Source organism: Bidens hawaiensis, unplaced genomic scaffold, assembly GCF_021521415.1.
Source record: "Bidens hawaiensis isolate Kalapana, Puna unplaced genomic scaffold, B.hawaiensis_p1.1 tig00000760_1, whole genome shotgun sequence".
Lineage (NCBI taxonomy): Eukaryota > Viridiplantae > Streptophyta > Magnoliopsida > Asterales > Asteraceae > Bidens > Bidens hawaiensis.
In genome coordinates this window covers 1334059-1343965 of record NW_027491043.1, presented here as the reverse complement: position 1 = coordinate 1343965, position 9907 = coordinate 1334059, and positions in this window count along the sequence as shown.

Below are 9907 nucleotides of genomic sequence, written 5' to 3'. Positions count from 1 at the left end.
AGGGTTCGTTTTGTGTTCATTTAATTTAAATGTTCTTTCATGCTTTCGTAAAATTCTTTTAGCTTTTGTTAACTTTAGTTTCTGGTAACTGTATGCTTATACCTATATACATGTTTGGGCCGTGATGGGTTCGTGTTAGCTTTTGTTAACTTTAGTTTACGTTTAAGCCTGCAAATTGTTTTGAAAGCCTATGGTTTGAAACCCTGAACTAGATTATTCATCTGTTTTTTAAGCATGCACTATTTCCTAACATGTATTTTTATTTTACTATTGTAACAAATGCATCCAGTGTGCATGCCTAAGATCCTAAGTTCCATGAATGCAAAAAACATTCATCTTAGGTCCAAAGCATTCACATTTACTTTTGTTTGATTTTAGCTTAGCTATGTTCGTTCATTTATGTTCAGTTATACTATAAACAAACACGAACACGAACACATTCATTTTCTTAACAAATGAACATGAACGAGAAAAACCATGTTCGTTTAGTTGTTTGTGTTAATTCGTTTGTTTCTTTAATGTTAGATCAACACAAATATGCACCGCTCGCATTCGCTTGGTTCATTTACTAGCCTCGCAGTACTTGGTTTATGTTCTTAAAAAGTTTAGTTAATAATGATTACAAAGTGAATATTAAAACTAAAATCCAATTTATTTATTTTACCATTTCTAGCTGGCAAAATGACGTGTTTGTGGTAGCCGAACCAGGTGAACTTGCAGACAAATTTCTGCAAAACGTGAAATGCAGTTTTCAGTCAATGTTAAAACGGCGTAGAAGGAGACGTGTTTCACACATTTCAAACATATCTACTGTTGATGATTTGGTAGCATGTAGACCTTGCTTCCAGATAGGGATTGTTGTACATCGCTACATAGGACGCTAGACTCAGGTATGCTCAAAACTGGCGGATTATATGGGCTCATTATATGGTCAAAGCGGGCCGGGTCAGGTCAAGACCATAAGTAAACATGTTGAAATTGTGTGTGGATGAAGGTGAATGAAGATGATCGAGACGTTGGGGCATATATGTTTTGTAGGACGGTTCCTTCCATGCACTTGCAGATGTTCGTTGGATGGTATGTTTTCAAGTTTACAAATGTTTTTTTTTTTTTTTTGTTTTAATTTAGTTGATAGGATTATGGGCTATGAAAGAAGTGGATTAGTATTACTACAACATGGGCAAATTGGTTCATATGGGTTTTTACCTTCTCTACAATTAGTAAAACAGGTAGTATAAAAAAAATTGTTAAAAACATTCTTTAAAAAAAGAAATTGTTGTAGCTGTGTTGGAACGCATCATGTGACATGTGCATCTTAGACCAAAGATGCACATGATGCTAACCATACTTAGACCAAAGATGTCATATGCACACGAGCACATCATATAAATAGAACAAATTAATTTAAGCAAATTAAAGTGTTTCTTATGTGTTAATGACCTTGATAGACTCACAATCTTCATGCCAAATTAACATTTATTGAAATATTTGATGACAGTCACATATATATATTTTTGAACAGCAGTTCTACTGAAATAATAGAGCCTAGCAAGCGGCCCTTACACAAGGGCACTTACATCAAAACTTACAGGAAACTACAATTAGACCTATTTTTTTTTAATCCAAAAATCAGATTTGGCAAAAGCATCATTTTATTAGCCGAAGCTAATTTTGAGATAATATTTTTCTAATCATTTTTTATTCCATTTAGGTAGAGTTTTGAACTTTGTGAATTATAATTTGTAATAATTGCAGCTCCAAGGTCTGCTCTGGCATGGAAACACTCGATTGATGTTGGTGCGGGTGTGATTGACGCCGATACAGGGGACCGATTGAGGTGATACTGTTTAACTATTCAGATGTCGATTTTGAAGTGAAAGCTTGTGATCGAATTGCGCAGTTGATTTTGTCATATATTAGTATTCAATAGCATATATGTATGTAAACACAAACCCAGTATAACAACCCCATCCAAACATTAAAAAAAGTTGCACAAACTAAACTTCATAGAAGTAAAAAGTTTAATAATTCTACACAAAATGAAATTAAACCACGATTAAGAACAAACCAAATATTCAAGCTTATAGCATTGCTATTTGTGGGGTCTTACTGGGTATGGTTTGTTGTTGTATATTCAGTGTATGAAGTCCACACGTTCTTGGCCTCATTGACCACTTGTGCTACCTATTCCCTAATCATGGATTCACCCCTAATCATCTACAGCTATTGCTACCGATACATGTTCTTTGTTCAATCGGTGACTAAACTGAAGCTTCAACTATAAACATAACATACTTTATATATTCATATAAGCTTGATTTTAATACAAAACTTATGTTGACGTAGACATCTGAACACATTATGCAAGAAAATTATATTATCACAATTATATATATATATATATATATATATATAATTAAAGCAATCCACGTGACACACAGGCTAAAAGCTAGTATATATATATATATGGAAAGATTCAAATAAGAACCACCCTTTAACTTAAAAACTAAGAAACCTAATATTAAAACCAATCATAGAATTTTGTTTTTCTTTATTTTATTTTGTTTAATAAAGGGCTTATACGTAATTTACTGATCCTTCATTTCCGATTCTTTCAATCCATCCTCATTTTTTCCTCACATCTCTCTCTCTCTACCTCTCCATCCAGTAAAAGAAAATCCCTGACAACTAAAAAAAACCAGATGCAATTATACCACTTTCATGACCACCATCGGTCACCGATTAGAACAACGAAGGCGTACTAGGCAGAGTAGTTTCTGGCCACAGAACACCCTTGTTGATTTTCCGGCGACGGTGAGTTTGGATGCTTAGCGCTAGGATTCATATCTCTTTCTCTCTCCTCTTCAATTCCTTTTGTTATTTGTTCTTGAGATTTATTTGTTGGTATTCCGGGTGGAATGAGAGATAAGGTTACTTTTATGTTTGAAGATTCATCATTTTGTTACTTTTATGTTTGAAGAAAAAGACCATCTCCAGAATTATGTTAACAATACTTTTTTTTTTCTTTTTACTTTTTAATGAATTGCAATAGGATGAGGATTTTGATTTTGTTTCTTTTTTCAAAATTTTGCTTTATTGTTTGTAAATCTTTAATGGCATTTTGGTGGAACGATCTATTACCAGCATGAATTATTATTAGTTCTTATTTGTCTAGTTACCAATCTAGTTCATATAGTCAATAATCTTATTTCTTGATTTTAATATTGATGTGTGTTTTAATTAGAGTTTAACATCAAATCCATATCAAAATGGTACATATACGTATCAGATGGAGTTACACACACTTATCAAGTAATTACGTTATTTAATATTTAGTTTTTTAGTGATTTGAGTATGTTTATTTTGCTACAAAGACACATGAACAAAAACATTGTTTGTTACATGTAACCCCATAAGCTGTAGTTTCAAAAAGAACATGTTTAGTTTACATATATGTAACTTCATATTTCAATTTTACATATTTGAAATCAATAATTTACATATATGTATCTTTGCATGATCATTTCCAAAATGAAAAAAATACCGAAACTACATATATGTAACTCCATATTTCAATTTTACATATACGGAAATCATTAAGTTACATATGCGTATCTTAGCATGGCCAGTTTCAAAATGTAAATACACTGAAGCTACATATACGTAACTCCGTAATTTAGTTTTACATATACGGATTAGTATGATAAGTTTCAAAATGCCAAAATATTGAAGCTTCATATATGTAAAGAGAAAAAAAGGTTTAAGAATAAAGAGAAAATCAAGAGCATGCAGTGTTAGTATAAGGCTAAGGGGTGTGGGGGGCTCTAATGGGGGCTCTAGTGGGGGCTCCAGCCAATAATATTATGACGTGTGGCAGAGAGAGAAACTGGATAAGGGGGGTGTTGGAGCCCCCGTTGGAGCCCCTGGCCCTGGTGGGGAGGGGCTCCAGCAGGGGCTCCAGCGAATTTTTTTTTATTTTTTTATAAATATATTCAAACAACGTATTATTAAAAAAACCTATAAATTATTAAAAAAACACACATTTTTTTTTAAAATTCAAATTACAAAAAAAAACATAATAAAAATTAAACAAACAATAATACTTAATAATAACACTAATCTAATACAAGATCATCGGGTCGCCTCGCCCACAAATGTTCAACCAACTCATGTCGAAGATTCCCGTGTATCTCACGGCTCTTGATATTTGCTATGTTATGAAGTCTTTGTTGATCACTGATTGTGGACGGTTGTGGCAGAATGTCACCTTGGTAGTTTTGGCAGATAGCTTTGCCCTCGTCTTCTAACGTCATGTTGTGTAGGATCAGACACGTGTAGACGACGTCCGTTATCCTCTCCCGAGTCCAATAACGTATCGGGTTCGCCAGAACATAATATTGTTTTTTATAGCTCCAAAAGCTCTTTCAATATCTTTTCTAGCAGACTCTTGCTTCTTCGTAAAATACTTCCGTTTGTCGGCGATTGGATCTGTAAAAGCTTGAACTAACAAAGCCCATTCGTTGTAAATACCATCGACCAGATAGTACCCGTACTTGAAGAGTTCTCCATTTGCAACAAAAGATTGAGGTGGTTCAACCCCGTCGATAAGGTCGTTGATCAAATGTGACTGATCGATAACATTAAGGTCGTTATTTGACCCAGCAACACCAAAAAAAGCATGCCAAAACCAAAGATCCTGTGACACCGCCGCCTCAAGTATAAGGGTCGGCCCTTCATGATCACCACGGTGGAACTGACCTCGCCAGGCCGTTGGACACATAGCCCATCCAACATGCGTACAATCGATGCTACCTAGCATCCCAGGAAAACCATGTTTTTCTGCGTGCACCTCATATATGCGTTGGATGTCATACATTGTAGGTTTACGCAGATATCTCCGAGCGTAAGTCGATATGACTCCTACGTATATAAAATAATCTATAAACATATAATATATATTACAAAATGTAATAAATATTTAATAAAAAGTAAAATTAATGTTTTTTACCTTGGCAGAAAAAATGAAGGGATTCACGTGCAACCCTTTTCGACATCTGTAAATACTCATCCAAAGCGTCCGACGAGATGCCGTACGCTAATTGACGGATAGCAGCCGTGCATTTTTAAAGAGGGGTAAAACCGGGGAGACCCCTAGCATCCTCCCTTTGTTGAAAAAAGGGATACCGTGCCTCTAAATCACTTGCTATACGCATAAACAATTGTCTGCTCATTCGGAAACGAGTTCGAAAATCCGACTCCTCGTATACCAGTTGAGGGCTAAAATAATGCCTAATCAAAGTATCGTTAGCACCCGATCGATCACGATCACGAGGTGGTGCTCTAACCCTCGGGAGTCGAGGTTGATGGGCTTGATTTTGCAAGAGATCGACCACGGTTGCGGTCAAAACTCCCCCTACATGAAGAAGCAAATCATCCTCTTCGGAGGAGTCGGAATCAGACGAGTACGACGACATTATTTTTAAAAAAAAAGTTGGGAAGATGGGTTGATTTTGGGTTTTATTTTGAAGTTGTGGTGATTGATATGGGTGAAATGGGGTATTTTATAGATGAAATAGGGTATTATTTAGGTAAAAAATATATATATTTTTTTAATTTAACCGTGTCCCAACGGCTATTTCTCCATTCACAACATCCATTTTCTCTCTCTTCTCCCGCGACCAGGCTCACGCCTGCCTGGATTTCCGCGCTCACGCCCCGCTCGCACCCCGGCTCGTGCCCCGGTGGTGTGGGGTTAGCGCCCCGAGGCGCGAGCGGAGGGGCTCTAGCGCCCCGGTTAGCGCCCCACACCCCTCAGCCTAACCACAACTAGAAATGACAAGGATAACAGTAAAAAAAAAATTTGAAATATTTTTATAATAGGAAAATTTAATATAAATTAAATTTGTCGGCAAACCCAGACTTATTAAATATAAAAGTGAAAGAACTTTAGAAATAGAATTGATAAAAGGGAATTTTAAAAATAATAATCAGATATGTATGCCTACAAATTTGGAAGTGATGGGGAGAAAAAAAATATATAAAAGACACCTGTGGTGGTCCAGAGAAAGCACAAAGATTTTTAGGAATTCCATAATCAATATGTCTTTTGTACTGAATCTACCCTTTACCCTTTAAATTAATTTCCTTCAACTTTCATTTAGTTACCAAATTGCCATCGACTATATCAGCCATTAATGTAATAGATCAATGGTCTAAATTAATTTGTTGGGTTTTCTAAAAAACCATAGTTTTTAATGAAACCCTCTCCTATATATATATATATGTATATATATATACTAGTTTTAGAGCCCGTATTATATACGGGATAATTCCAATTATAAAATTACAAGTAAAACAAATAATTACACAATGTATATTAAAAAAATGTATTGCATATATGCTTGTATCTATACTATGTATACATAAATTGATTTTATTTATATCACAAAATTATTTTTTTAAATGAACTTAATTAATAAAAAAAATGCTCATGCAAAATGTACCTGAGAATGCTTCTTTCTATTGGAAATTTTATTCTCGATGTCATATATGTATAATTGAAAGAAATTTGCTTATGAACCAATTTCGAAAATAGGACCTCTCATACAATAGTAGTTCTAACCACTCAATCTAAATACAAAAAGAGCGTTACATTTATTGATATATTTCTCAATTTACCACCCATCAAAAGAAAGTAGAACATTAAATTATAACGATAAATGTTTTTCAAGAACTATGTTTTTTTGAGCTACACCATGAAAAAGATTTTGATAAGTTTCAGAGAGTTTCTCGACTTTGTCATAATGGCAACATAAAAAATAACATGCTAACCCATTCAATTTTGTGAATATTTGTTTCATTTGAGCATAGTTTTGCATGGCATGCTTCTCATACAACGTTTTGATCACCATTAAAGGAAAAGTTAATGTTGACATAAATAATTCAAATTTGATAAAAGTTAAAAGCATTGATAGGCAATCTTTTATTAAATTTTAATAGTTGAAGAAAAAATAGTCAATTTGTCAAATTCCGAACCTTTTGATTATTTCAAAAAATGCCCTTAAAGATAAATTTGAAACCCGAATCATGTATAAAATTCTAGCTTTCATACTTTTAACGTTTTCAAGTCAACGCTTTGAACCCTTACCAAATTTGACAATAAATCTAGTTTGCATTCTGAAACTTTTAAAAATACTCAAAATTTTCAATTTTGACCCGTAATAAATTTTGACTTAAATGTAGTTAACTTGTACTAAACAATCTATTTACCAACTTTTGACTCATAAAATCAAATTTAAGTTTCACAACAAACACGAAACAATTTTCATTTGAAAAACATGATTTGTTGTTGATTTTTAGAATTTATCAAGTATTTTGAAATATAAAGTAAAATAATATGCTAATAATTATATTTATAAAAATATATAGATATTATAAATATAGTGTAAAAGGAAAGTGAATAATTATTGATCTATTACATATATATTAGTTTTGGAAGGAAAAAATTGTAAAAATTAAAAAGATGACAAGTGTCTACATTTATTTTACTTTATTAGAATACGTATGGCTGGAATCAAATGAAAATTCCTCTTAAAAAAAACTTAAAAACTTCTAAAGTATTATTCTTAACTTTAAAAAAAAATTGTAGTTTTTTTTCCATTATTCTTATATCATGTTATTGTTCAAAAAAAAATCCAGTTGTCGGTAACCTCATCGGTGTAGTGCACATCTATAATAATGTGCATTGCATATATACAAAAGTGTTGTATTGCATTGAATATAACACTATTGCACACATTTGATGCACATTATTGTATATATGAAATATAAGACTAATATGCACATGTATGTGCATATTAGTCTATGTATGTGTTGTATTAGTTAGTATGTATATGTAATACAACATTAACGCACATGTGTACTACGTCGACATTTATTTTATTATTCTTTTTTTTTTTTTTGCATATAATATAACACTACGACACATATACAATACACCAATATTGAATATATGCAATTAAACACTATTGGACATAAAAATACATAGTAATACACATGTGTTATACAAGGGCATCGCACAGTAATACGTATGTGTATCACAACTTTTTTTTCCGAGTGAATAGTAATACGCATGTGTAATACAACAACATCGCACAGTACGTATCTGTATTAAAGTTTTCTCCTAAAAATGAGTTTTCTCTTAATTCTTTTATATATATATATATATATATATATATATATATATATATATATATATATAAGGTTAACATGCATGAAAAAAAAACATGTGCGTTATCATTAAGCTAGGTGGTGCGGTAGATGGGTGGGGTGGTATATATATATATATATCAGGTTAACATGTGTTATCTTCTTTGATCGGGGTGATGAGCGGCATGGAGACCCCGCTCCGGGATGATTTTGAGTGGTACCATGAAGGTGGGGCGGTGTAATTTCTACTAGTACTGATGTGGCGCCGCCTCCTCCTCCCGCCACCCTAAGAGAACAGTGACCAAATGCGCAAGGATTTCATGTCCTACTATGGTTTTAAGGGTCCAAGCCCACCTACTCGGCAAAAATTAAAGTTCAAGTTTTCTCCTAAACTTAGAATCCTAGTCATTACCTCGTTGCACGGAAACGCCGGAAAGGTGTGAGTCCCCGTCCCGGAGACAGTTTAGGGACGGAAACGTCGGCGAAACATTTCCCGGACGATTCCGGTAATTGGGTACGGACCAATCAGAGTTTCTGAGACGTTTCCTATTAAAAATAGGGTTTTATATGTAAACTTACATTTAATTTGGAAACTTGCACTTAAGCTTTCATTTACATTTTTTTCCCGCACCGGCAAGGGTGAACAGATGTGTTTGGGTGGAAGAGTATAGGAAGAAGATGATAAGTATTGGAAACATTAAAACTAATATTTTATTGTTTTGTCTTTTCTCTTTTCAGCTGTTTATTACTTTTAACCAACCTTTTGTTACTTTTGTTACTTTAATAGACATATAAAAAAGCCAATTTAATTGTTTATTTTATTTATAAATTTAAAAAAAAAAGTTTTAGATTACATCAATAATTTTAAATGCTGGTTTTTTTAACATTTAGCCTCTTTATTTTTCATTTGTTTGTATTTAGTCCCTAAAACTTTTAAACTTTTACATAAAAATGTTTTTTCTCCAATCTATTATTTTTAGGTTTGTGTATTTCATTTGTAATCTTAAGTTTTAATGTAACGTATTCAATTCTTAAACAATAAATATCTATTTTGGAATATGTTTAACATATTTGTATCTTTTTTTTACCGTACCCTTGGCGTACTCGTATCTTGGATTTTTTATTTTTGTCATTTCCCTTACCTGCAATGTCTCCTTATCCTGGTCCCGTACCCGTTCATGTGCTACTTAGGTCATTACATAGATACGTAATGAATAATGAATAGATTAGTCCAAGTTTGGCAACGGGCCAGTTAATACAAAAATCCTATTGAAGAGGTAGGTCCCAGCAGAGCCCAGTTGGACCCGCAAGACTCACCTTAAACAGGGACGTCTGCGCAGAGACCAACTGGATCCGCAGGACCAACCATGCTCAGAGAAGTGACGTCCTTACGCGCAGTATGCAAGCTGGTCCCGCAGGAAATGCCTCCCATGGTGAAGGACTCCGCCTGTTCCCGCAGCCTCGGATACAAGCCATGAGGGAAGGCCACCCGCGCAGCATGGCTACACGCACAAGGCACTTAGCTCTCAATCGTTCAGTGTCACCTGAAGGAATGAGCCAAGCCGGGAGCAATCCCGCACAGAGGCGGGAGGGGGAATACTCCCGCCCAAATAAGCCAGTCCGTATACTGAAGGATCTTTTACTGTACCTGACGAGGTATGGGCAAAAGATCTGATCAGAGATGCGACAGCTCACTGAC